This window comes from Dermochelys coriacea, chromosome 11 (assembly GCF_009764565.3).
Source record: "Dermochelys coriacea isolate rDerCor1 chromosome 11, rDerCor1.pri.v4, whole genome shotgun sequence".
NCBI classification, from domain to species: domain Eukaryota; kingdom Metazoa; phylum Chordata; order Testudines; family Dermochelyidae; genus Dermochelys; species Dermochelys coriacea.
In genome coordinates this window covers 47,814,719-47,842,265 of record NC_050078.2, presented here as the reverse complement: position 1 = coordinate 47,842,265, position 27,547 = coordinate 47,814,719, and the positions used below count along the sequence as shown (strand labels likewise).

The following is a 27,547-nucleotide window of genomic DNA, read 5'->3' as shown; positions in this document are numbered from 1 at the left end:
TCTGTTTTGATCAGTAATATAGCCATCATGCATTGTTCTGTGATATAAATAGAACAAGAAGATGAGCTGATGGATACAGGCTAAGGCCCTGATCCTGCTAACACACGTGCATAACATTCCTGCAGAATCATCCCACTGACTTCTGTAAGACTAGACACTTAAGTAAAATCAAGCACCAGTAGTATTTAGAGAATCAGGACCTTAAATCTGATTTTCCTTGATTTTGTTAATAAGGAACAAGCATAACATTACCTCAGTGTAATTTGGATATACACTCAAAAATGAATCCTTGAGATTACAATATCTCTGAGATGTTACAAAATCACTGGGAAATGTGGAAAATCACAATTGTTACACTTTTCTTGGGAAGACAATAGCTTCCATGAAGTAACACACACATCCGAGTTTGTAACCGATCAACAGCATGTTTGACATCTGTAGTCTGCAAGGTCCTGGAAAAAATTTTGAAGGAGAAATTAGTTAAGGACATTGAAGTCAATGGTAAATGGGACAAAATACAACATGGTTTTACAAAAGGTAGATTGTGCCAAATCAACCTAATCTCCTTTTTTGAAAAAGTAACAGATTTTTTAGATAAAGGAAATGCAGTGGATCTAATTTACCTAGATTTCAGTAAGGCATTTGATACCGTGCCACATGGGGAATTATTAGTTAAATTGGAGAAGATGGGGATCAATATGAACATCAAAAGGTGGATAAGGAATTGGTTAAAGGGGAGACTGCAACGGGTCCTACTGAAAGGCGAACTGTCAGGCTGGAGGGAGGTTACCAGTGGAGTTCCTCAGGGATCGGTTTTGGGACCAATCTTATTTAATTTTTTTATTACTGACCTTGGCACAAAAAGTGGGAGTGTGCTAATAAAGTTTTCAGATGATACAAAGCTGGAAGGTATTGCCAATTCAGAGAAGGATCGGGATATTATACAGGAGGATTTGGATGACCTTGTAAACTGGAATAATAGTAATAGGATGAAATTTAATAGTGAGAAGTGTAAGGTTATGCATTTGGGGATTAATAACAAGAATTTAAGTTATAAGTTGAGGACACATCAATTAGAAGTAACGGAAGAGGAGAAGGACCTTGGAGTATTGGTTGCTCATAGGATGACTATCAGCTGCCAATGTGATATGGCTGTGAAAAAAGCTAATGCGGTTTTGGGATGCATCAGGAGAGGCATTTCCAGTAGGGATAAGGAGGTTTTAGTACCATTATACAAGGCACTGGTGAGACCTCACCTAGAATACTATGTGCAGTTCTGGTCTCCCATGTTTAAAAAGGATGAATTCAAACTGGAGCAGGTACAGAGAAGGGCTACTAGGATGATCTGAGGAATGGAAAACTTGTCTTATGAAAGGAGACTTAAGGAGCTTGGCTTGTTTAGCCTAACTAAAAGAAGGTTGAGGGGAGATATGATTGCTCTTCATAAATATATCAGAGGGATAAATACAGGAGAGGGAGAGGAATTATTTAAGCTCAGCACCAATGTGGACACAAGAACAAATGGGTATAAACTGGCCACCAGGAAGTTTAGACTTGAAATTAGACGAAGGTTTTTAACCATCAGAGGAGTGAAGTTTTGGAATAGCCTTCCAAGGGAAGCAGTGGGGGCAAAAGATCTATCTGGTTTTAAGATTCTACTTGATAAGTTTATGGAGGAGATGGTATGATGGGATAATGGGATTTTGGTAAGTAATTGATCTTTAAATATTCAGGGTAAATAGGACTAATCCCCTGAGATGGGATATTAGATGGCTGGGATCTGAGTTACCCAGGAAAGAATTTTCTGTAGTATCTGGCTGGTGAATCTTGCCCATATACTCAGGGTTTAGCTGATTGCCATATTTGGGGTCAGGAAGGAATTTTCCTCCAGGGCAGATTGGAGAGGCCCTGGAGGTTTTTTGCCTTCCTCTGTAGCATGGGGCACAGGTCACTTGAGGGAGGCTTCTCTGCTCCTTGAAGTCTTTAAACCATGATTTGAGGACTTCAATAGCTCAGAAATAGGTTAGGGGTTTATTACAGGAGCAGGTGGGTGAGATTCTGTGGCCTGCGCTGTGCAGGAGGTCGGACTAGATGATTAGAATGGTCCCTTCTGATCTTAGTATCTATGAATCTATGAAAACTCTTGCAAATCCATGATGTCAATACATACTTAGAGAGTCCATAACCGACAGATTACTAGCTTGATTATCTATAATGGCTTGTCTGTTGTGTCAACACATACTCAGAAAGCATTTGAATTGTAGCTCATAGAATAGCTTTATGGAGTCAAAAATCATTATGGCAAGCCAGTACTACTTATAGACCCAGTTTATGGACCCAGTCCTCCATACTCTGACTTCATCTGATTAATGATCGCAGGATCAGGTCCTATATGCAGTAGATATTTTCCAAAGGCAAATAGCTAGGTGGTTTTTTTTTATTTATTGTTTGCTTTTTAAAGTAATAATCTATATTTTGGATTAAACAGCAGAATTTTTCATTTAAAAATAAACACGTGATTTTCAGTTATAAGTTAAAGAACATCTTTTTAACTTATAAAACCCATCAGTTATATAGATTTTTAAAATTGAACATACTTTTTTCAAAATTGTTTTAAGTATTCAATTCATAATTTAACAGTCAATTTTCAGTGAACAGCATTCTGTCACATTATAAGGTCAAATTCATCCCTGAGTAAGCAACAGTAACTTCCTTGAAGTCCAAGCTGCACACAGTTAAACAAGGGATTAATGAAGTTGCCACATAATTCAAAAACAAGTTTTCACATATCTTATTGGTCTTGTAATCAGAACTCAGAGACAGAGAATAGCACTCTAACCTGTCACTCAGACCACATCACTTCTTCTTTAATCTCTCCTTCTGCCCCTTCTTCTCTGTCAGGTCAAAATTTAGAACATCTTTCTCTGATTCTCACAATCATACATAATGGATCCCCCCAATTTCATCAGCCTTATACCTTGTCACGTTGCGCTAGCCACTCCACTCTACTAAAGATGTATGAGAAATTGGCATCTTTCTCCCACAAGCATCTCCATACTGCTCCCTGTGCTTGGAAAACTCTCACTCTGCCAGGCCACCACTGATCTTTTGAAGCCCTCATGAAAACTCCCCTCTTTCAGAATGTCCACAATTAGCAAGTCAAGAATACCCACCATTTTATATCTCTGTCATCATCATCTTTTTTGAGTACATATTATTTATTTAAAAACCACCTTCATTGAATCATCACAATCAACAACAGTCTAATCTGAATAACTTGATAATTGTATTGTTAAGACACACACTGCATCTTTCTTTGCATTATATGAGATACCCACTACACCTTTAGACACTATATAATAATATTATAATAAAAATGTACATGGTAATTTCTTCTAGCTAGTGAAGTTCGCTTTTAAAATAAAAGCTGAAAGCAAAAGGATAATCACATTCAGAGTATATCTACCTCTTCCTCTAACCAGAGCAGAGAAGCATGCCTGAGCTGGATCTGTCAGTATTATAAGACAGATGTTCTCTCTCAAATATATGGAGTAGAGTGGATGGAATATAATCTGCCAGTTTTGCTCTAACAAAGTGTTAGGTGGACAGTTTCTATAGCTTTTCTAGCAAATAGTTTCAGTGGATTAATGACAAGCACTATATTTTTTATAAGATAGGAAAACCGTGCACGATTATTAGGGCACAATGCATTTCTTCAGAACAGTAGAACTTGTAGGGGTATTTTATAATAGAAATGTTCTCAGTTTTAAGAAAATGGTTTGTATTTCTAGGACCTCAGGCTGGAGGAGGAAGGAGGAAAAAACCCACTTCCGTCAGGGCGTTTACAAGAACTATAGCATTGCCTGTTTGAAAAGGAAGTTTCTAAAGGAAGAGCCGGATATCTGTATTCAAGTGGATTACAGCTGCACCACCAGATCAGATAGAAAAAGCTAAGACCAGCACACAGAATGTAATAAAACAAATACCATAAAGAAAGAGAGAGTAAAAGAGGCTTTCAATCTCCCTAAATGCAAATGTACTCATGTCAGCAGATGTGTCAGCGCGTAGCTGTAATTTCTGAGGACATTAAGATCTGTGCCAAGAAAGCTGGATAAGAAAGAACTTTCAGGCAGAAAGAAACTAAGCCAATATGGTTCATTTCATTGTTGTCAGATCCCAAATTGTTCCTTTTACTTTCTTCAACACAGTCAATCTTTTCTGAAAATTATTTTCTTGGTCTTTTCTTTTTCTTATTTTTTATGTCTCTTGCTTTCACTTAGCTGTCTTTCCTTTTAACTTGAGGTTCTATTTCTGTCTCATCTCCCAATCTCCAATAAGTTTTCTCAGTGTAATAGAGTTATCTGGATACCTGTACTTATGAGGCTGCCAGTCTAGTATAATACCTTGTTAATGCACCCACACAGAGTATTCTGTAGAGTTCTATAATCCATATGTTACAAAGGGAGAATACTAAGGAATACAGAATACTAAGAAAAGGCAAGTCATTTGCTTGGTATGTGTGCTGCAAGAACCATTTTTAAAATCTACTATTTTTAGTTGTTTGCTGATAAATATATAGGGTTGTAAAGCACTTTGGTTTGTAGGCTTAATTACAAAATACGTAGGTTTTATGCATTAACTTTTATATATAAAGATAATTACCGCTCTGATTTATTAATTTCTGGTATTGTTCCAAATGAGTAACAAAGAACCTACCTGAAACAATATATGGAAGATAAAGAGAAATCAAGATAATTATTTGCCCTAAGAATACATTGCCCTTTTATTCCACTTTAGCAGTATGATGAATCCCAATTCTGCACTCGTTGAAGTCAATGGCAAAACTGACATACTTCAATTAATTAAGCCTTACAACAACATACCTGTGAGGTAGATATCAGTAGCCTGGTTTTGTATAGTGGTTAAGTGACTTGTCCCAGAGGCAGAGGCAGGAACAGAACCAGGAAATCCAGGGTTATGCTCTAACCAGGATACCTGTATTTCCTGAAATTTCTTTTTAGAAATCTGTTGGCTGGATATCCTGCCATAGACATAACTTTAAAAACACTCCTGAGAATTGCTGACTACTAACAGTCCCAAGTGAAGTCAACCAGAGTTGTGTGTGCTTCTAAGATCAGCCCCTTGGCCATCATCTGAATCTGCCTTACTGGCTGCACATACTCAATTTTAGCTATAAGAAGGTGGTATCAGCTATATTTACCTTTCCATTCTATGCAAACTTCATCTTGTGTCTGACTCATCTCTAAAATTAAAATGAATACTTTTCCTTCATGGGAAGTATAGGAAATTCCAGATGTGATGATAGAGTTGATTTAAATGCATCAGCAGAGGTATCAGATTATCATATACAAAAAGCTGGGGAAGGTGGAGAATCACTGCATTAAATGTAACTCCCCAAGTAAACAACAAGAGAGACACACACCCTATATATATATATATATATATATATATATATATATATATATTCACAACAACCAAGATGCATGCAACAATCTTGTGCAATTCATATGTAGTCTAAATTTTTAAAAAAATAAGAAAGTGCTGAAATTTTGAGCTACAGTGGAATATAGCATATTAAGAGTGAGCCACTGGCACAGAAAGACACAATGTTGTGTGATATAGAGCTAGCTGGAAGACCTTGATGTGGGGGGAGAGTTAGATCTGGAATCTCTCTCTCTCTCTCTCCGTCACACACATGCACACACACACACACACTTTTCTGACCAATTCCTGGCCAGCAAGAGGCTGGAATGTGTTAAATGGGATGGAAGAAAACTATCACCATTTATGTTGCATTCTCAATTAAAGAGAATCAAATCATTTTAACCCTCTTCTATTAGACACATGGTAACTGCTTTTAAGTGCAACCATAGTTAATACTAATATCACTGAAATTTTTTTAACTACTTCAAGAAATAAAAGCTTTTTATTTCATGACATCATGATCTCTTCTGAACTGATCAATAATCTCTAAAGAAGGATTTATTTACACAATAGCCAACGTAAGCACTCCTTTAGGAGTCACTGTGCTTTTCAAATGTATTTTTTAATAATAGTTACTTACTGGTCAGACTAGTGTAGCTCCAACAGAGACAGTCCAACCTAACAGGTACATATCATAGTTTAAAAATGTTTATAAATGGAGACTGGATAGTTCAGCATATAGTCTATTTCTCTAGTGGAGAGGTTACAATCTAGTCTGATCCAGTACTAACCAAGAATCATTGTTGTCTTACAGATCTTTGGTGGCTTATGTGAATTAATCTGAGGGAGGTGACACAATGAGCTCCCACTGAGCAGCAGTCCAAATCACAAAGAAATGTAATATTTTGTACTATACAGGAATCTTGTTGCAGTCCCAGGGCCCTATCTGGCAAGACCTCTGTGCACAGAAATCTCATTAATTTGTTTTTAAAGTTCAGTACCTGGCAAATACAGTATTGGGGTCTTAGGTACTGGCAACAAAGAAAATTGAATGGGAATGGAGACTGGGGGCTGCTCTACACTAAAACTGTAAGTCAACCTAAGTTACGCTACTTCAGTTATGTAAGTTACGTAGTTGAAGTCAATGTAGCTTAGGTCGACTTACAGTGGTGTCTACACTGTGCTGTGTCAACAGGAGACGCTCTCCCACCAACTTACCTTACTCTTCTCGGGGAGCTGGAGTACAGAAGTCAACAGAAGAGCGCTCTGCCATCAACTTAACATGTCTTCACCAAACCCGCTAAATCGATACCTCTGCATCGATTGTACAAGTGCCAATTTAGCCCGTAGTGTAGACATGGCCTGAGGTACCCAGAGAAATGATTCCTTCAGACAGAAGTTGAGGCACGTTGGTGGGCCAAATTTGTCTTTTCACTTTTCCACTGGTTAAAGGATTTTGTCAATCCAGCCTCTTTCACAAGGTCTATATTAATTTTGACTTTGAAAAATGCTGACTTCAGGTGACTCCAACGCCTCAAATCCTGCCAGAAACTTTTCCTCCAAATCCAATTTTATATATAAACAAAAAAGAAAATCTAATTACAATATCTAAAAAATAGCTGGTGTCCCTTTAACATAAACTTTCACCTGGACTGAAACGTTGCTAATTTTCCATGTGCTGAGAATAGGCGGTGTTTGATTCTTCCCTAAGTGGTTGTTAACAAACCCGTGTAGTTCTGGTTTTCTGCAAATAGGAAAGGTCTTTCTTTTAGCTAGCTCACCAGTCTTCTCCTGCATGCACAAACTAAGAGGTTGTATCTTCTTTCAGAGATCATAATCAGTACCTATGGGAATGGTTCTGATATCACAAGTAAGAAATTATAGATTATAGACATGATAGGAGGAGGCTGATTCATTAGAGACAAAGGTACTATTTTTGCATGTAAACATGCTGTATGTTTAGGTTTGGGTTAGAAAAGATACTATAGGGCAGAATACCTCCAAGATGAAGGTGGGACATGAGGAGATACTTTCTCTGAGGCTATTTTGTATTTTGTATTATCTTGTACTTCTCCTGATATGGCACATAAGAACATAAAGATGACTAACTCATTGACTGACCCTTGTCAGCATCTCCCACATTCTCAAAAGCAGCTATCTTGAAAGCATCATGTTACAAAATGTGTTAACAAACCCATGTTAATTAACGTGAATTTGCCCATTATACGGACAAAGACAGTTGTGTTTAAAAGCATGTTAGCTGGTGGTGGCTGTTAACCCTACATGACCCACATCCCTGCTTGGTTTTCCTGCCCTCCCAGTCTCCATGGAGAGAGCGGTCATTGTGCAGGTCAGTTCCATAGCGAATGTAAGACTGCTGCCCACCCCCATCACATGATAAGTGGTGGTTTCTCTATGTTTTGGTCTCAGAGGATCAGACACATTTCATACTTTCAGTGCAAAGTGCCTCAACCCCAACCTGCAGCATTCTTGCAAATCCAACCCTGAACAGGGACTGACAAACAATTACAAGCCGTCTGTGATTTTGTGAAATATACAAACATCCACTAACAGCTATGTTATAATGACCAGATTCCTTCCCTAAGACTGACTTTCTGTTAATTTCTGAAGACAAGACATTTATATGGTGCCTTTCATAATGAAGGAACCTAAAGTGCTTTACAAACAGAAACATATACAGGACAAAGTATTCACATGGATAACTTCCTTTGCCACTGAATATGGCACCTGTTTAATACCACACTACAATTTAAGACCAGAAATAGTGAAGAATACCTTATCCCATTAAAGATGTAGAGGAATTTAGGTCCCATCTACACTGCAATTTGAAACCACAGTGACACCTTTGTAAAGAACAGTGTTTAAAGAAGATCAAGCTTCTTCACTGGATAGAGTACTTCTCTAACCAGAACTGTGTTTAAATTTAGTTCTCTAGAAAGGTACTAACTGCAGTAGTCATCTTAAGAAGAAAGACTATAATTACTCAAGTTAAATTTGGCCAGAATGCTAGAGGTAATGCTCTTCCAGTTCTGAAAATGACCATCGTTAAGGATCACAAGTGGTCTGTTTTAAAGACCAATCAAAACCAACCAAAAGATGGTATCTTCAGCACAAAAGACCCATAGTACATACTTACTCACTAACATGAACATGCTTCACTTCGGCCTTGTCTACACTTGCAAGTTTCTGCGCAGTAAAGCAGCTTTCTGCGGTGTAACTCCCCAGGTGCACACACTGCCAAGCCACTGAGTGCGCAGAAACTGCTCAGTTGCAGTGCTTTAAAAAAACCACCCCGATGAGAGGCTTTCTGTGCTGGGGGTACAGCACCACGCTGCCAGTGTAGACACCCTGGTCGATTACAGGGCTGCGATTGGCCTCCGGGAGGTGTCCCACAATGCCTGTTCTCGCCTCTCGTCATCGGTTTGAACTCTACTGCCCTGCCCGCAGGTGACCAACCGTGAGTCCCACCCCTTAAATTCCTTGGGAATTTTGAAAGTTCCCTTCTTGTTTGCTTTGTGACATGTGCAGTGGTCTCAGCACATCTTTCCAGGTGACCAGGCCTCCTCCACACACCAGGCGATCCCCCGCTTGGAGCAATGCCGAGCTGCTGGACCTTATCAGCATTTGGGAAGAGGAGGCTTCCAGTCCCAGCTGTGCTCCAGCGGTAGGAATTATGATACCTATGGACAGATTTCAGGATGCATGCAGTGCAGGGTCAAAAGAGCTGCAGAATGCCTACCACAAGGTGCAGGAAGCAAACCGCTGCTCTGAGGCTGCGCCCACAAGCTGACAGTTCTACAAAGAGCTGGGTGCGGTACTCGGTGGTAACTCCACCTCCACTGCGAAGGTGGCTGTGGATACCTCAGTGGCTCGCGTGCCAGTGGAGAGTGGACCGAGCCAGGAGAAGGAAATCTTGGACTAGGATGCGGAGGCGGAGGGGGACCCAGAGGCAGAGGACGACTCAGAGGTCAGAGATGCATGCAGCCAGGAGCTCTTCTCTACCCCGGAGGAGGCTAGCCAGTCACAGCTGTCGGATCTTGATGAAGCACAAACAGGAGAGGAGGACCCTGATAAGTGGATTTGATTTTGGGAATCACTGAAGTGGAGGCAGGAGGGTTTCAGAAAGCAGGCTTATGTCTGTATGCGCGTGGCGTACCACCACATGCCTAGTCTGAGCGGTGGAACAGGCTGTTTATTGACTCCCGCACTTTATGGGAATCTGCCTCAGAGATCTCCAGGAAATTCTCATGGAGATACTGGGTAATCCAGCGGCAGATTCTTTGGCAGAGATACTTTATTTCTTGACCCATTAAGCACAACTTTCCTGCTCCATTCTACCGTCACTGGGGACGACGACACAATTGCTTTACACAGGCGAGCTGCATAAGGGCCAGGGCAGAAGCAGCAATCCTGGAGAAGACCTTCCCTTGATTCCCTACTCACCCTCAGCAGTGAGATATCTTCCATAATGAACACAACCTGTGGAAAATGTGGGGACAGGAAGAATTATAAGGCTCCCCCCTACAGTGCTGGCTCTCCCCAAGTTAGTGACAGGTATCTGAATAGTGGCTGTGTTTTAAATCAGTGATATGTGTGTGTTGCAAACAATACTGATTCTGTAAAATGTTGCATTTTGTCTTCACAGATATGACTTTGGGAGCCCAGCCTCCCTCTTTGTTATCGCCAGCTGAATGGCTGTGCAGAATTAGAAAGAGGTCACGAAGAACTACAGAGGACTTTCTGCATGAGGTCATGATGCACTCCGTGGCCGAAAAACAAGAATTGAAGGAGCGGCAGGACAGCGAGAAGAGGGACCAAAAGGAGAACATGGCACGCCATAATGAAACCACGGAGCTGCTTTTATATGTTATGGAGCGCCAAGCGGACGTGCTCCAGGTGCTACTAGCACTACAAACCGAACAGCTCTGTGCCCGCCTTCCCTTGCAGCTACTGTCACAAAAATCTTCCCCATGCTCCACCCAGACACCGCCAACACACTCTTATCAACCTCCTGGCTCCAGTCTGTACCCACTGCATTCTAATCGTGCCCTGTCATACTCCAGCCCTGCAGACTCCCAGTACCCACTGCACTCAACACCCGTCCCTCTGCAGTTTAGCCCTGGTGAAGTACAGTGCCCACTGCACTGTACTCCAAATGACAAGGTTGCATATGATACCTGGACATATACAAATCTTTTACCATCCAGGGACCCCACCTCCTCCTGGGACCCTCCCTTCCCTCATCCCCCTCAGTGCTGATGTGTTTTTTTGTCTCTCTCCTCTGGTTCTTGTTGTTTAATAAAAGAATTATTTTGGTTTGAAAGCAATCTTCATTCCATTATTGAAAGCAAACAGAGCCCTGCAAAGCAACGGGCAATTTTCTTACACTTTCATAGTGCATCATCTGTACCAGTCACAATCACTGCACTCCTGAACATAGCAATAAATATTAGTGGCTTTCAGCTTCAAATTGCTGTCAAGGCATCCCTGATCCTTATGCCCCAGTGCTGTGCCCCTCAACTAGCCCTGATCTCTGGCTGGTCAAATTCAGCTTCCAGGCACTGAGCCTCAGTGGTCCAGCCCTGAGTGAAGCTTTCACACTTCCCTTCACAAATATTATGGAGTGTACAGCACGTGGTTATAAGCATAGGAATATTGTCATCGGCTAGGTCCAGCTTCCCATATTGGCCGTGCGAGCAGGTCTTTAAACGGCCAAAAGCACACTCAGTCATTCTGTACTTGCTCCACCTGTTGTTGAACCACTCCTTGATGTTGTCAAGGTGCCCCATGTATGGCTTCATAAACCGTGGAATTAAGGGGTAGGCAGGGTCTCCCGGGATCACAATGGACATTTCAACTTCTCCTACGGTGATCTTCTGGTCCAGGAAGAAAGTCCCTGCTTGCAGCTTCCTGAACAGGCCAGTGTTCTGAAAGATACATGCATCATGCACCTTTCTGGACCAGCCTGCATTAATGACTGTGAAACACACATGGTGATCCACAAGCTCCTGGAGAACCATTGAAAAATATCCCTTCCGATTAATGTACTCGGTGGCTAGGTGGTCTGGTGCCAGAATTGGAATATGCATGCCATCTATCACCCCACCACAGTTAGGAAATCCCATTTTTGCAAAGCTATCCACAATGTCATGCCCAGAGTCATGGTCTTTTGGAGCAGGCCCTGCACACTTCCATCTACACAAGTCCAACGGTCGACTTTCCCACTCCGAACTGGTTAGCAACCAATCGGTAGCAGTCTGAAGTAGCCAGCTTCCACAGTGCAATCACCACGTACTTCTCCAACGACAGGGAAGCTCTCATTCTCGTGTCCTTGTGCCACAGGGCTGGGGCGGGCTCATCACACAGTCCCATAAATGTAACTTTCCTCATCTGAAAGTTCTGCAGCCACTGGTCATCATCCCAGATGTGCATGACGATGTGATCCCACCACTCAGTGTTTGTTTCCTGAGCCCAAAAGTGGCATTCCACTGGGGTCAGCACCTGCATGAATGCCACAAGCAATCTCGTGTTGTAGCTATTACGCATGGCGAGATCAAGGTCACACTCTTCTTGCCTTTGTAGTTTAAGGAATAACTCCACTGCCACTCGTGATGTGTTAGAATGAGCAGTATACTGGTCAATAGTGCAGGATCTATTCCTGCAGACCAAAGAGACAGAGCGTGCAGTACACAAACCATTGAAAGATGGCGCCAAATGCAGGTGGAAACACAGGGATTGCTGGGATGCAAACCAATGCATCACGGGGCATTGGGACAGGACCCAGGATGCCCCGCAGCCGCCTCTGCCTTCCCACAACTCTTAGTGGCAGAAGAGGAAGAGATGTTCTGTGGGATAGCTACAAGTGCCACAAGTGTGAACATGCTAGTGCGCAGGCAGCTGACAGTGTGAACAACACTGTGAAACAACGGTTTCCCTTCAGCGCTCTCTGAGCGGTGCTGTAACTGCCAGTGCTGTAACTCTGCCAGTGTAGACATACCCTTAGTCTTTGCTACCTTTTTATTATCAAACATAAGCAATGCATATGTGCATCCATGCATGCACAAGACTAGATAAGTGAGCTGTAGCTCACGAAAGCTTATGCTCTAATAAATTTGTTAGTCTCTAAGATGCCACAAGTACTCCTTTTCTTTTTACCACTATTACAGTAATAATACTATTTTTAAAAATTGTGAAGAAATGAATCTCACAAAGATGAAGTAGCGTTAGAGGAAACTTCTTCCTTTAATAAAGGAAATCCTTTCTTTTATGGAGACGAGTGATGAAGGACGAAACTCTGTCATGATGATCTTTTCAGGAATGGCAGAGGACGAACTGCTGTCTAAAACCAATGTGCATGTACAGTATTTTCAAAATCATAAGAAATACATAATAAACACAAGCATTGATCAGTAGAAATAACACCATCACCTAGCTGTTACATAGCACTTTTTACCCATAGGTCTCAAAGTGTTTTAAAAAGGATATCAGTCTCATCACCATTTTACAGATGGGGAAACTGAGGCCCAGGGAGAGGAAGTGACTTGCCCAAGATCACCCAGCAGGCCAGTAGCAAAGTCAGAAATAGAACCAGGAATCATCCCAGTCCAATGCTCTATCCGCTAGGCCATACTGATCCCTTAAAACCCAACCTCAGAACAGCAGAGAGACTTTGAAAACGTGTGTATTTTAAGCTCTTATTCTATATGCACACTGTTACATATACTTCCCATAAAAAACAAAACAGCACAATATAACACGGCACAATGTAACGCAACACAATATACTGTAAAATTGAGCTAAAACCAAGAGGTAGCTCACGCTGCAATTTCTTTTAATATATCCATGTGCATAGCAGTTGGCCTGGCATTATTGGGCACACAACAAGCTAGAAGTTTTTTATTTGCCAGTTATTGTTTGTAATAAAAGAACTAAGCCAAATGACGCAAGTGCCCTTTTTGTTGTCATATTGTTTGCTTTAGCTGTAACTGGCTCTAATCCAGTAGTACCTTTACGTAGGCTCCTGTATAATTAAGATTATAGGAAAGGATTGAAGATTGAAAGGAAAACATTATGATTTTTTTGTGGGAGTGCATTGATTTTCATCTTCATGTATTTTCAATGGGTATGGCCCACACTGTAAAGATTACCCTACAGCAGTTATCTTAACTCCTTGATAGTGCAGGAATACTAATCCCACTTTAGACTTCTATTGGACTTTTGAGCTAGAGAACTTTTGAGCTAGAGAGCACTTTGGAGATATTAATTCATTTGCTACAGGCATATGATATTATACCTAATTTGATATTATACCTAATTTTATAATGTTTTTCTTTAATAAAATCCATGGGAAGGGATCTCAGCAGAAACACACTGCACAAGTTAATACCATCCAGTTTTGACAGAAAGAAACACACCCTTTTGTAGTAATTGGCAGAAGGCATGGCTCTGAACACCAATCCTAGAGAACCAAAGGCTTGTTTACCTGGGGAGTTAAGATGATTTAACTAAAGCATGAGGTTAATGCACCTTAGTTAAAATGCATTAAATCAGTGGGACACTCTCATTCAGTTGTGAAGTGGTCTTAGTTCACTGTAGCTTAATACACAAAAATAGGGTATATCTACACTATGAATCCTACTGGAGTGTACTGGAGTGATGGAAGGGGTTCTCCGAGAGTTGGTAGCTAGGTCAACAGAAGAATTCTTTTGTTCACCTAGCTGTCTACACTGGAGTTTAAGTCCAGAACTGGCTCTAGGCACCAGCAAAGCAAGAACGTGCTTGGGGCGGCACAATTCCAGGGGCGGCACTAGCCACTCTTTTTTTTTTTTGCTTGGGCAGTTGCACTCTTGGAGCTTGGGAGAGCAAATTTTTCGCTTGGGGTGGCAAAAAAACTAGAGCCGGTCCTATTTAGGTCAACTTAATTACATGGCATAGGGCATGACGTTTTTCATAGTCCTTAGCTATATAGTTAAACTGATCTAACTTTCTAGTGTAGACCAGCTGATAGGCTTGAGCAGTGGAGCCTAATAAAGCATGTATGGCCTGTGCCAGGACTCTGGTATAGCCAAATAAGTATATATAGCATATGTTATCCTGAACTCAGATTACTTTGCTTCTGAATGTACTTTAATTATTCATTAACTTCACAGCTTTAGTTAATTCATGTTAACTTTCCTGAGCATCCCCATGTAGACCAGCCCCAAGAGAAACAGATACCTTAGTGAGAAAAATATTGCCTTCCTAGATGTTTGGCAACAGCTGTACAAAGGGGCTAAAGCATTCACAACTAGGCAGCAAGCTTATTTGAATAAAACAGAAAGCCAATGCTTTTCCACTGTTTGTGGAAGCAAGCCTCTTTTCTTAGGAACCGTATGAAACTTCTATATCAACCCACCCCCAAGGGTGGTGCCTGCTGATAATAGTTTATCACTGTAGTGAGGTTTCCAGGACACTATATATAGTAATTTGACTATGCCTAACTCCTCCCACATTCCACAGGACACACTCCATAGGTGCCTTAAGAAGCTCCTCTGTCCAGGGCTATTTTTGTGTTCTAAGCTATACTTCTCCTTATCAGCAAACAATTTGGGCTTATTCTCAGTGTTCTGAGTCAGTTTTTTTTTTTAAGTTGCTATGATGTGTAACATGCAAGCCATGGAAATGTGTGGATAGGGCCCAAGATACAATCTTTCAATTTCAGATTTGAAAATGTTTCTTCTTGGGAGAATTCTACCCCACTGGCTTAGTTTAACTTCCACCACATATAAACTGAGTTCCTAAGTCACAGTGATCCCTACCAGTTTTGCAAAATTTGGCAATAATTAAATTAATAAGTATTAGTTTCTCTTCCACATCACCTCTCAACACCTCACAGTGAATGGTATCCTTCCTTATTCAATTTAATGTCATTAAAAAAGTTGGACAGATATTTAGGAGAACAATGTTTTTAAAACCCCAAAGCCTGAAACTACATACCCATAGTAAAGGAGGTAGAATAGAGTCTCAGCTGCTTTTGTGCTACACTGCTTCTCTGTATTTTGTGTGCAAACTAAGAGTCAGTCCCTGCAGTCATTGAAGCCAGTGGCAAAATTCTCCCTGGCTCCATTGGCAAGAGAATCAGAGCTAAAGGTAATCAGTAAAGTCTAAAGGAACAAAAACATAACATAGAGTTACTTTTCGTATTTGTAAGTGGATCACTGAATAATGCTGAAGAATGGTGCTGTAATAAATGCATTCTGGTGAGACTTAATTCTGAGGAATATGAAACTAGGGACTGCTTGACCCAACATGCCTCAACTAAAATTGTAGCAAAGCAATTATAAAACCTGATTAAACAAGGCTTCATTCCCACACGCAACTCCACCTTTCTGACTTGGCAGAACTGTAAGTTGGTAACACCCTGTCGGTGGTTTTCATAAAGCATTTACAGTAGCAACTAAATGCCTATAAAAGTACAGGAAAGGATTTCACTTTTATTTCCAACATGCTGGTGGAGGTTAAGGAATGTGTGTTTTCAGACAAAGGGTGGAATTTTCAAAAGCATTCTGCACTGGCATGACCCACTGATGTTTCACGACTGACTTACCAGGGAGCAAAGTCAGACCAAGGCAAAAAAGAAAAGGAGGACTTGTGGCACCTTAGAGACTAACAAATTTATTTGAGCATAAGCTTTCGTGAGCTACAGCTCACTTCATCAGATGCATTTGCTCAAATAAATGTGTTAGTCTCTAATGTGCCACAAGTATTCCTTTTCTTTTTGTGAATACAGACTAACACGGCTGCTACTCTGAGACCAAGGCAGAGTGCTTTTGAAAATGGCATTCACAATGTTACAACGTGAAAATGACATACCCCATTGTAACTCGCTCATCTACAGAACTGACCAGCTTCACATTAGGCCCGAACTCTCTGAAACAATTTGCTAGTAAAAGATTCATGCTGCAAAAGTCAATTTAAAGAAATCAATTGCCCTCCATAAATGCAAACAAGGACATAGTAGTTTTATGTGTTTTCCAGCAATCCCTCAATGTTCACATTACGAAGCCTGTCACTGCTTAAGCTAATATTTTCCATGCTTTAATTTTACTCCAATATACAGGTCCTTGAAAATCTGTATACTCTCTTGAACTTGATGTAATCATAATAGATTTACTTGCTGGACACGTTTCAACAATGTAGTCTACTGTTTGCTGCAAAAGTTTAATTCTCAGCATTCAGCAGTTCAGGGTTCCAAGTGAGATGCCATGAAGTGGATAGGAAATTTGATGTTTCAAAGCCTCTTAATAAGAAAATTGAAAGAGTAGGATCTAAAATTTGGCCCATATAGTCCTCCTTCAGGGCTATATTTCAGGCCTGTCTGATCAGTTCTAATTTATTTTTGTCGAACAAACAAACCCTCTGTTTTCTAGTTGTTACAAGTGGTGGAAAGTAGGAAGTGCAACCTTATGTCCTGTTAGCCCAAGCTCAGTATTCCTGCCTCAGGGGTATGTCCTTGAAGGAGACCTACATGGCAAAGTGCAAAACAAACTAATTTTTCATCTCTTTAATGAAACAAACAGAAGGAGTTCATATTGTTAAATTAGATGAGCAGCAATCTTAATGTACGTTTGAAAAGCGCCAAATGGCTAGAGAGTTGGGGGCAAACACTGGCATTTCCCATCTCCAATTATCGTAAAAATAAAATACTGTTTGAGAATTTTGCAACCGTGAAGGAAACATGGCAAATGTCTTGCCTATACACTTTCCCCATGTCTGCTGAATAAGTTAGCAGCATCCATCTAGTTATGAAGAGTGGCTGCTATTTGTAATGTACGGCTTCCAATTAAATTCAAATAGCTCTGAAAAGAAGATTCTGGATTGCTTTAGACACTTTATTTCATGCTTTGCAGCTAAGAAAAGCATAAAGAACAGGAGTACTTGTGGCACCTTAGAGACTAACAAATTTATTAGAGCATAAGCTTTCGTGTGCTACAGCCCACTTCATCGGATGCATAGAATGGAACATATAGTAAGAAGATTATATATATATATATATATATACATATATACAGAGAAGTTGGAAGTTTAGAAATCCCAAGGAAGATAAGGAATCTTCAGTAAATCTATATGTTTATATCTCCAGGATACAATAGCCTAAGAATGCAGAAAAGAGATGTATTGCAAGAACAGAGAATTTTTCAAGGACAACTACTATTAAAATGGTGCGTTTTTATGGATTCATTGATGCAGCTCCTGACCAAAAGTGACAAATTGTGCTTCCCAAAAGAGTTTCACCATGTGGAGTTTTAGAAAATGTACAAATGTGCCAGGGGATTTCACTGCTGCCATTGTTTTGCGCTGGAAAACTTAGGAGTCAGGGCTGCAAAATATGACACAGAGAATGAAACGTATTGAGGGTCTAGAACAGGGGAGAGCAAACTACGGCCTGCAGGTCGGATCTGGCCTGGGAGCCATTTTAAGCCGGCCCACGAGCTCCTGCTGGTGAGCAGGATCTGGGGCTTGCCCCACTCCAGTGTTCCAACCAGGGGCACCGGGTCAGGGCTGCACTACGCGGCTCGGCCCTGCTCCGGCGCTCCAGCCAGGGTGCCGCAGCATGGCCCCGCTCCGGGGCGCAGAGTCAGGGGCCACGCCACGCACACAGTTCCTGGAATCAGCTGCATGGCCCCGCTCCGTTGCTCTAGCAGGGTCGGGGGCCACTTCACACATAGGAGCCGGAGAAGGAACATGCCACTGTTTCCGGGAGGCGCTTGAGGTAAACATCACTTGGAGCCTGCACCCCTGAGCCTCTCCCCATGCCCCAACCCCCTGCCCCTGCCCTGATCGCCCTCCCACTCTCCAAACCCCTCAATCCCAGCATGGAGCACCCTCCTGCACCCCAAACCCTTCATCCCCAGCCCCACCCAAGAGCCCACACCCCCAACTAGAGCCCTCACCCCCTCATGCACCCCGACCCCAATTTTGTGAGCATTCATGGCCCTCCATACAATTTCTATTCCCTGATATGGCCCTCAGGCCAAAAAGTTTGCCCACCCCAGTCTAGAACCTGTAGATGCTGTAGGTCAAAATCACTGTGCACCCAGGAATGAATTTAGCCCCTTGACACTGGCAAAAAGTTGCATGTGTTTGGTTCCACTGGATTTGGAATGATCTAAGGGGGAGTCTTGTATATACCAAATATCGCCGTTAGGATATCTTCAGACCATTTTTACAATTTAACATTCCCAGTTCAGGGTCATCTTCTCTTCTAGGTGGATTCTTTCCAAGAGGGGCCAGGAAATTCAGCAAGTTGGGAGTCATCTTCCCCTCAGTAGACCAGGCACATGGTATGGACACCGAACCCAGCAGTTCTTATCCAACTGTGTGTCTCCACACAGTTGCCTTATTGGCCTCTCCCTACTCTTGCACCTCTGGCAATGTAGCTTCTGAAGGAGATGGTGCTGCTAGTGAACTCCCACTGTAGGTGGGGCAGCAGCTGCCCCATAAAGGCATTCCCACAGGTGTTAATGCAGATGGCTTACTGATCATAAATACACAGGATGTTAAGGGGTACATGCTAAGAAGAGTGGCTGCTCTACAGTTCCACCACTTTCTGCTGTCACAGTCTCTGAAAAATCATGGAAGAGTATCCATGGGAATGGAAAAGCATCCCCAGGCCAGAATTCAACAATATTTGCTCTCTTCAGTCATGGGGAAAAAATGCTGCCCTAAACCAGTGAGTAGTACAGGACATGAAGAGAAACTTAATATGTGGCTTTCTTTAATTAGGACTCCGAGTTATTGAGATTTGACACTGGCTAGCTTTAAATAATAAAATTACTGCAGCACTGTGAAGCCAGAAGCACACCCATTAGCAAAGAGGTTTAATCTGTCTGTTTGTTTGTTCTCACTTTAAAAACTGGTACTAAAAGATTGTTTGAACATTTTTAAAAAGCTTCATGCAAGTGCCCTAGAAATACACTACTAAGTACTGATTATCTGATCTACATCTTTTTGGCAATGCTAGAAGAATAAAGCCATGTACGTAATCTAGTCCATTTAGTTTCCTGGATGCAAAACTCATACTGACCGTACAGTTGCCTTTTGTACAGTTCCGTCACCTCTGTGGGACCTAAAGTGGCTGTTAAAATAGCAGACACAGCTGCCCAGGGTCTTAATGTTCCCACTGTGAACTTTGAAACTATCCCACTGGAAGTCATAAAAATACATAAAGCATGGAAAATCCAAAGCTTTGGTACATAGTAGATTAATAATCTGCATACTGAAGATGCCAGTTTTGCCAATGGGTGGACTATGCTACAGATTGTGTGTCAAAGACATTCTTGGACCACCCACTCACTCCCACAGGTTCAGGCCCGGGTATAATTCACTGCTGTGCCAGAGACCTCCTGTGTTATTTTAGACAAGTTGCCTAGTCTCTCTGTGCCTCAGTTCCCACAACTATAAAATGGGGATAACAGTACTTCCCTATGTCAGTGGGGTGTTATGAGAATATATACATTAAAAATTGTGGGATGCTCAGATACTATAGTGATAGGGGGCATATAAGGGACATAATCCCATGCTTCATCTGTCCCTGAACCTCCAGCTCCAGAAGCCAGGACTGGATAATGGGACAGATCACTTGAAATTGCCCTGTTCTGTTCATTCCCTCTGAAGCATCTGGCACTGGCCAGTGTCACAAGACAGGATACCGAGTTAGACGGACCCTTCGTCCGACCCAGTGTGACCACTCTTAATTACTTAAGAGAGATAGAAATACATACAAGAAGGTTTTAATGAATCAGTAAAAATAAAATTCACTGTGGCATTTGGGACCACTAAGGCCCGAGCGTGCAGCAGGAAAGCCATGGTTCCACTACATGGAAGGCAGAGAGTGGAATTCTGTGACTTCTATGCCAACTCATGAGTGGGCACTATTGGGGCAGGAGAGGGAAAGGTGTTGTGTTGGGGTTGGTGCTTTGGTTACATCCATAGCCACTGAATCTGCAGTTATACAGATCCACAGGGCACATACCTGCACATCCCTATGCCAGCCCTGGGGCTGAAGTAGCACCTCGAAGAGGCTGCAGAGCTGCCCTGTCCACAGTTGGGGGCTGGCTTCCATCTCCTTCACTCTCAGTGCAGTTCCTTGCACAGAGCCATTACTCCCTGGCTTGGTGGTGGGAATGGGTGGTGGATTTCAGGCTATGTGTACACTTCTGCAGTAAGTCGACTTACGTTACGCTACTCCAGCTATGTGAATAATGTAGCTGGAGTCGACGTAGCTTAGGTCGACTTACTGCGGGTTCGACACCACACTGGGTCAGTGGGAGACACTGTCCTGTCAACTTTACTCCTCTCATTCCCAGTGAACTTAGTGGGTCTTCACTAGACCCATTAAATCAATCCCTGGTTCTTCGATCACAGCAGCATTGATCCTGCAGTAGTGTAGACATAGCCGGAGTATTTTATGCAATGCTTTTGTTCCTCCATACTGAAGAGACAAGCCATCTTAACATTTCAGGAGAATCTACAGTACCTTATTTTTAAAAGTTTAAATTAGTTAGAGTTTAAGACTTCAGACTGCTTCTGAGTGTGGGTTCTCTATAGGCCTACTACTATGGCACCAGTACACCACAATGTTAATACTGCTTCATGTTATTAATCAATCTTCACAATACCTCTGTTGTGTAGGAAAGTGTTGTCATCCCCATTTCACAGATGGGGAAAGTAAGGCAGAGAGATTGACTTCTCTCAAGGCCACCCAAGGAGTCAAATAGCAGAGCCAAGAATAAAACCCAGACAGTCTGACTGTCAGCCCTGTGCTTACTTCTCCAGAGCATACTGTCTGCTAATTTTACAGCACCCGCCTGTAAAAGTCACTCTGGCAGCAGCAAACACCAGAATAGTTCATGCTGATCACAGTAGCCGTTGATATTGCTGAATTCAAGGACATAACTTTTCTGTTCAATTGTCACTCAATTTAAGAGCTTTATCCCCCCACGTATGTGAACAGGATGAAGTTTGGAGATAGCTTTCCAATGTTCCTCTGGGATAGGGATTGCAACACAGCCATCAGTCACATCAACAACCCCATCAGTCATTGCCATTACCACAGACACTTCTTTACTTCACATCTGTACAAAAAATTTTAAAAGCTTTTTAATTCTAATTCAGGCAAACGATTACACAATGCAAGACACACACACACACACACACACACAGCATGCAAATGTAGACAATGCAATGTTCCCTAAGAGACATGGGTATCCCACAGAAACCTTTTATTCCATCCAAAAGGAAGAGTGATGCAAATTTATTTTAATTATTAACTCCAGTTAGCTATGGCAGTACCTGAGAAACTGCCATATGGAATGTATTCCAGGATGGTTTCTACTTGTAGTGACCTAGAGCCTTCCAAGAAATGAATTATGATACATAAACCAATATCAAGGTGGCCTTGATTTCCCTTCCCCTAGAGCTACAAATACATCATGCACAGAGCCATTACTGAATAGTTAATATGTCTAGTAAAAGTCTGAGTAAAACCTACTGCAGCCACTTGGAACAGAAGCATTTGGACAGAATAAGAATTAAAGTAGTGGGAGACTGGAAGGAGAAATTCCAACTTCGTTACGTCCCACTTTCATTTCTTCATGTCAAAGGTCACAGAATTATTGCAAGTAGGTTTTACAATAAACTGAATGATACAAAGCATAAAGAGTTGTGTTACTTTAATTACTTTAAACCTTCAACCCATCCCCTTTTTTCATATCTCCATAAAGAGAAGGATTAATTTAGATACAGCCATGACAAGGCCATTTAGAACTGTTGCCTACAGTTTTTGTTCAATACACAGGGGAAATGGAAACACTGCAGCAGGTATAGTATCTCACACCACTCTTACTGTTATTGGGTTTGAAAGATTTGGGCTTCCGCTACTTTCCCAAAGGAGTGTTTGTTTGGGCTATGACTGTAGGTGCCTGAATTTTTCTACTGTTTTGTTCTAAGGAAGTTATAATAATGCAGCTAGAGAGAGGAAGTAAAGTTTTGTAGGTAAGGCGAAAGACTAGAAAACAATTCCTTGTTCTGCCACAGATTTTTTTGTGCCTTGCTGGGCAAATCATTTAGGGTGGGATTTTCAAAAGTGCATAAGGGAGTGGGTGCTTACCTTCATTTGGAAATGGGCACCTAACACCAGTAAGCAGTTTGAAAAGAGAGATTGGAAGGATGGTCCAGTTGTTAGGGTGCTAGACTATGACTTGGGAGACCTGGTTCCAATTCCCTTGACCACCACAGACCTCTGTGTTACTTCAGGCAAGCCACCTAATCTCTCTATGCCTCAGGTCCGCACCTCTAACATGGGGATAACAGCACTTCCCTACCTAACATTGGGATATTGTGAAGATAAATACACTGTAAGGTAGTCAGTAGCAAGTACATGAATCGAGTATTATATCATGTGTTCCAATACTTCTAAGATGTTTACTTGAAAGATTTATGAAAAGACAAAGATTGAAGTCAGTTTCTGATATTTCCAAACTATTACTGAGAGAAAGAAAAAAAAAGCAACTTTCAAACCCCAAATGTTCTAGAATTAACCTCCACAGGTTGATCATGAACAAGTTGAGCTGGAATTAGGCTATGCTGAAAGTAATGTCTGGCATCTTCTTTACGTACCACAGACATACTTGCAGCAAACAAGAAAAGAAGGAGAAATGTTGAAAGAAATTACAGAGGTTTCTGTCCTCTAAAAGTTTGTTAGCAGGAGAGTACCCTTTCCAAAAGGGATTAAAACAAAACAAAACATCAGTTTAGTAAAAAAAAGTTTTTCTACTGGAAAATGCTAAAAATATATCTAGTGAGCAACATGGCCTGTAGGTGACTCAATGGAATATTTTCAATTTCAAAGCTGAAATGTTACAACTAATTTGGGTCAGGCTTAATCTTTAGAACCCTACATTTAGGGCTACACTTCCAACATGGCCTTAACTAAAATTCCACTTTTGCTGGGGCATATTTGGGGCACAAAAATTGCAGATACAAAATGTCAACCACAATTTCAGTCACTTAGACCTCTCTGTCTCTTATTGCAACAGCAAATCAGAGACTTTGAGATCTCTGTAACCCAAACTGCAGCCACAAAAAACAGTGCCCATTATTATTTGTGGCTGGTCAAATGCAAACAATGGGCTGAAAATTTGGCCCTGAAAAGGGGCTAAGGAGACTTTGGGAAAAGGGTGACGGCAAGTAATATCACAGAATACTGTGCTCTAGGGTCAAAGTGAGATTAACTCCATCAAACAGCCACTTTGTTCTCCAAACACATTGTGCGCGCAGCCAGCAGAAATCCATTAGCTTTAAAATGATAAGACACAGCAAACACATTAACAACTTCTGTGTTCATTGCTTCTGAATTGACTGGAAAGCTGGCAAAACATTTTCCCTTCCTCTTCTCAGAAAGCACTCACTTCTGAATATTCACCAGGGTCTAGAAAAAACACAAAACACCTCCACAAACAAACACAAGTACAAGTCAGGGATACTGACAACAGAATACTGTAAATCTAACTTTTTTTCAGCAAGCTCTCAAGGCCTCTCCATAAAGCAAGTTGTTTTGAACACCTTGTCTTCATTCCCTCAAGGAAACTAGTTTGAAAGGAAATTTACCACCTCTGTTAAGCCACATTTCACTTGATCGATGGGAAACCAGAGGCAATTTCTAATATTTCTCTATTATGTCAGGGAATTAGGCTGTCCTTTGGTGAGGTGGCTTCGACAACTGTCCATCTGTACACAATTGTGTAACCCTCTTTATAATTTGCTAATTTAGAATCAAGATAGAAGCCGGTTGTTCCCTTCAGGTATACACACTTTTTAAAAAGTGTCTTAAGCAGCACAAGGTCATTCGTTTTACTTAGAAACTAGAAGGGGATCAAATTCCTGTAATTTTAGCTTTGTTATGAGAAGAGGGAAAGATTCCCTACATTTTAAAGTTTCCAGGCTGCATTCTACAGTTCCACACAACTCAAGGCACCCTATAAAAAAACCATTTTGCATGTTAGTGACAATAGAAAACTCTTGTAAAGGTTATGTACCACATATACTTTCCACATCAGTACATTGCTATGCATCTCAAACACATAAGAAGGAATGATTGCGGCAAAAGTAATAATTTAAACATGGGAACTTTCAAAAGCAAATGAACAGCTGAGTACCTTTCATATTTTTGTGATCCTTGTTATTTTTACCATCCACTGGCATATTAGACCTTGAAAAAAGGAAATGCAAGTACAATGATCAAAGTCTGCAACAAACAATGGCAAAGAGATTAGCACCAGGAAAGAGGCAGTAGGAGCAAGAATCACAGAAAAATGAAGTGCAAAAACAATAAAGGGGAGAAAACCTGGTGCCCTGCTGCACTCCAACTTCAATCTTTCAATGGGACTGAAGAGTGGAAAGCAAAAGTGAAAAGGGGGGGATGTGTGTGCATGAGCCACTGGAACAAGTGAAACTGGAACTTCACTAGAGAAAAAAGTTGCTTTGACTTCTAATTGAAACTCACAATGAAAAAGAGAGACAGAGACAGAGACAGAGAGGGGATGAGCGTGTGAGTGCAAGCACATGTAGAAATCAGTAGAGTGGCAAGTGAGGCATATCTTGGACATGCATTCTTTGAGAAGCTGGTAGCCAATGATGGAGTAGGCTGATGTAGTTATACCTGCATGTGAATGGGGATTTGTGAGCATCAGCACTTCCAGCATGTGCTCTGGAGACAGATGGGGAAACTAACAATGAAAAAGCTTTAATAATCAGGGTATAAGGCAATCAGGGCCTTGGTAAGTGTTTTGAATAATATAGGAGGACAGAAGTAGGATGCCTTGAAGATGTGATGGTGAGATCAGCATAGTTCTTTGTGAAGAAAGCTGAAGTTTTTTGCGCATGTGACAGACAAGGGAGGAAGGTAGAAGGAGGGGGAAGGGAAAATCCCTTAAGGATGCTCTTCTTGCTTGGGAGAATAACGTCAGTTTGGAGGTAGTGAGCAATGGTGGAAGGGCAGAACATGTTAACAGAGCACTGCAGGGCACCCTTCTATTTCCCTTTAACGGTTGTAGGCTGGAGTTATTTTTCAGTCCATCTTTTGCACTCCATGTTTACCCCCATGTATGGACATCACATCTTTTTCTCTTAACTCAGTCCTTTGGAGTTCTTCCCAGAGTTGTGGAAGAGCAGAAAGTATTGCTCTTTTAATATTTAACTAGTGTAGATTAGAGTTAGATATTTCTGATACTTCCAAACAATGTTTAGATTCCACAGTGACAGACAGCTCAGAAGCGTCCAAGCTAGATGGAAAATTCCTACTGAAAATATAAATTTCCATATTAAAACAAAAGCAATATTTCCTTCTGGACCTGTTTTGATTATGAGATACTATCAGCATTTACTGATATTGTAAGCCACTAAGTACAACTGCAATATGCAAAATATCTACTTTTTCCAAGCAAGTTAACTTGTGTTCAAACAACATGAGGAAGGGAATGGAACTACAACGATATTGTTTGATAGCATCTAGTTTAGGGGAAGATATGGCCCACACAAAAAAATTGCAATAAAGCATTCATAACAAGTAGATGCAGTGACATACACAGGACATGCTCAAAGGCTCAAACTCACTGCCAACAGAGACAGACAAATTGTGACGTGTCCATATAGGATAACATAAGAGGATTTCATCCAGTTTAATTTCTGACAGTTTCACTGTGCAGGCATCAGTTCACCTCCACTACCTACTGTTCTACAGCTTCTGAACTTGTATCAAAGTATGGCACACTAACTAATAATATGACAGCTCAAAGCAAACTGCATTGATCATTGTACAATGTCTGCTCAGTTTTTAAGATATATGGGGGCTATCTATATTAGAGTGGTCACCCAAAAAGCATTGCCAATTGCTTTCAATAACTAAGTTACTTTATCTAAATTTTACTCAGTTAATACTCCAGATAACTGTGGAATAACCTTAGTTAAAGCAAACTTGGCATGTTCTAAGAGTAATTACTGTAGATGGCACTGTATAGCCAGCAAAGAGGAATTCACATGATCATTCAATTAAGAGGCCTGTAATGTGCCTGATGGGTGTTCTTCTGGAAATAGCAGAGGCATGAGGGGGAAAAGGAGAGGCAGAAAATGGCCTGTTTTAGGCTAACTACTAAAATGTAGCCACTATAGCTGGTCAGAAATGTTTTGTCTGAAAAGGTTTCCAGGGGAATACTCTGTTGTCATAAGATTTTGATACAGAGTCCACCTCACAATACATCATGTCCAGCCACACTACAGAACAAGGACCGAAGAACAGCTTCTCCCACTGAAACAGCAGGGAAAGTCTAATGTATGTTGGAAAAATGGAAGTACACCAGCTGGAATTAGGCCAGGATACCAGGATTTACATCCCTACTCATAAGAGGAGTGCTATGAAGTCATTCACTGTTACATATGGTCAGGACCTCAATTGCATGTGTCACCCAAAAGATGGCTGTGCAGTGTCCCCCAACACCATGTTATGTTTTTTCAGTACTGACTCCAAAGAAAGTGTGACACTAGCTATCTTAGTGACATCACTTCCTATAATGATTGTTCCATACATTCTACCCTCCGACTACTGTAGTACAGTACAGTAGTCCTACCCTCCGACTACTGACTCAAACCATTGCTGTTTACCTTGAGAGTCTGAACACAAGACCACAACACAAGGATGTGTGACTTCACAATGTATCCCAAAGAAAAAAGAAGACTTCTAGAGAATTAAAGTGCACCTTCCCCCCCCAAATACACATTGTAAGCAGGAAGGCAAGGGGACAACTGTCCCTCCACCTTAAGGGAAAGAGGAACTGGAGCAAAAAAAGGCTGATTGCCCACTGGAACTGACACGGTCTTTCTTTACCTACAGCTGATTGATACCAGCAAACCTTGTGTGACCGGAGAGGCATGTAGACTCAGCAGAGAAATGGGAGCATCAAACAGAGGCTGTGTCTGTTGTCTGCTTCAGTGGTTCCTCCAGTTATGATCCGCTTGATGCTTTCCACCTCAGCGGACAGAGTATGGA

General features: G+C 41.4%; 1 protein-coding gene across 1 annotated transcript in view; it reads right to left on the bottom strand.

Annotated features, from left to right (window-relative positions):
• ITPRID2 (ITPR interacting domain containing 2) overlaps positions 1–3,514 on the bottom strand; it is a 63,892-nt gene extending 60,378 nt beyond the window's left edge. Inside the window, exon 1 of the mRNA XM_043505438.1 lies at positions 3,467–3,514. The gene's annotated coding sequence lies outside the window, so the exon portion shown is untranslated. The remainder of the gene's footprint in view (positions 1–3,466) is intronic.
• Between the last annotated feature and the right edge of the window lie 24,033 nt (positions 3,515–27,547).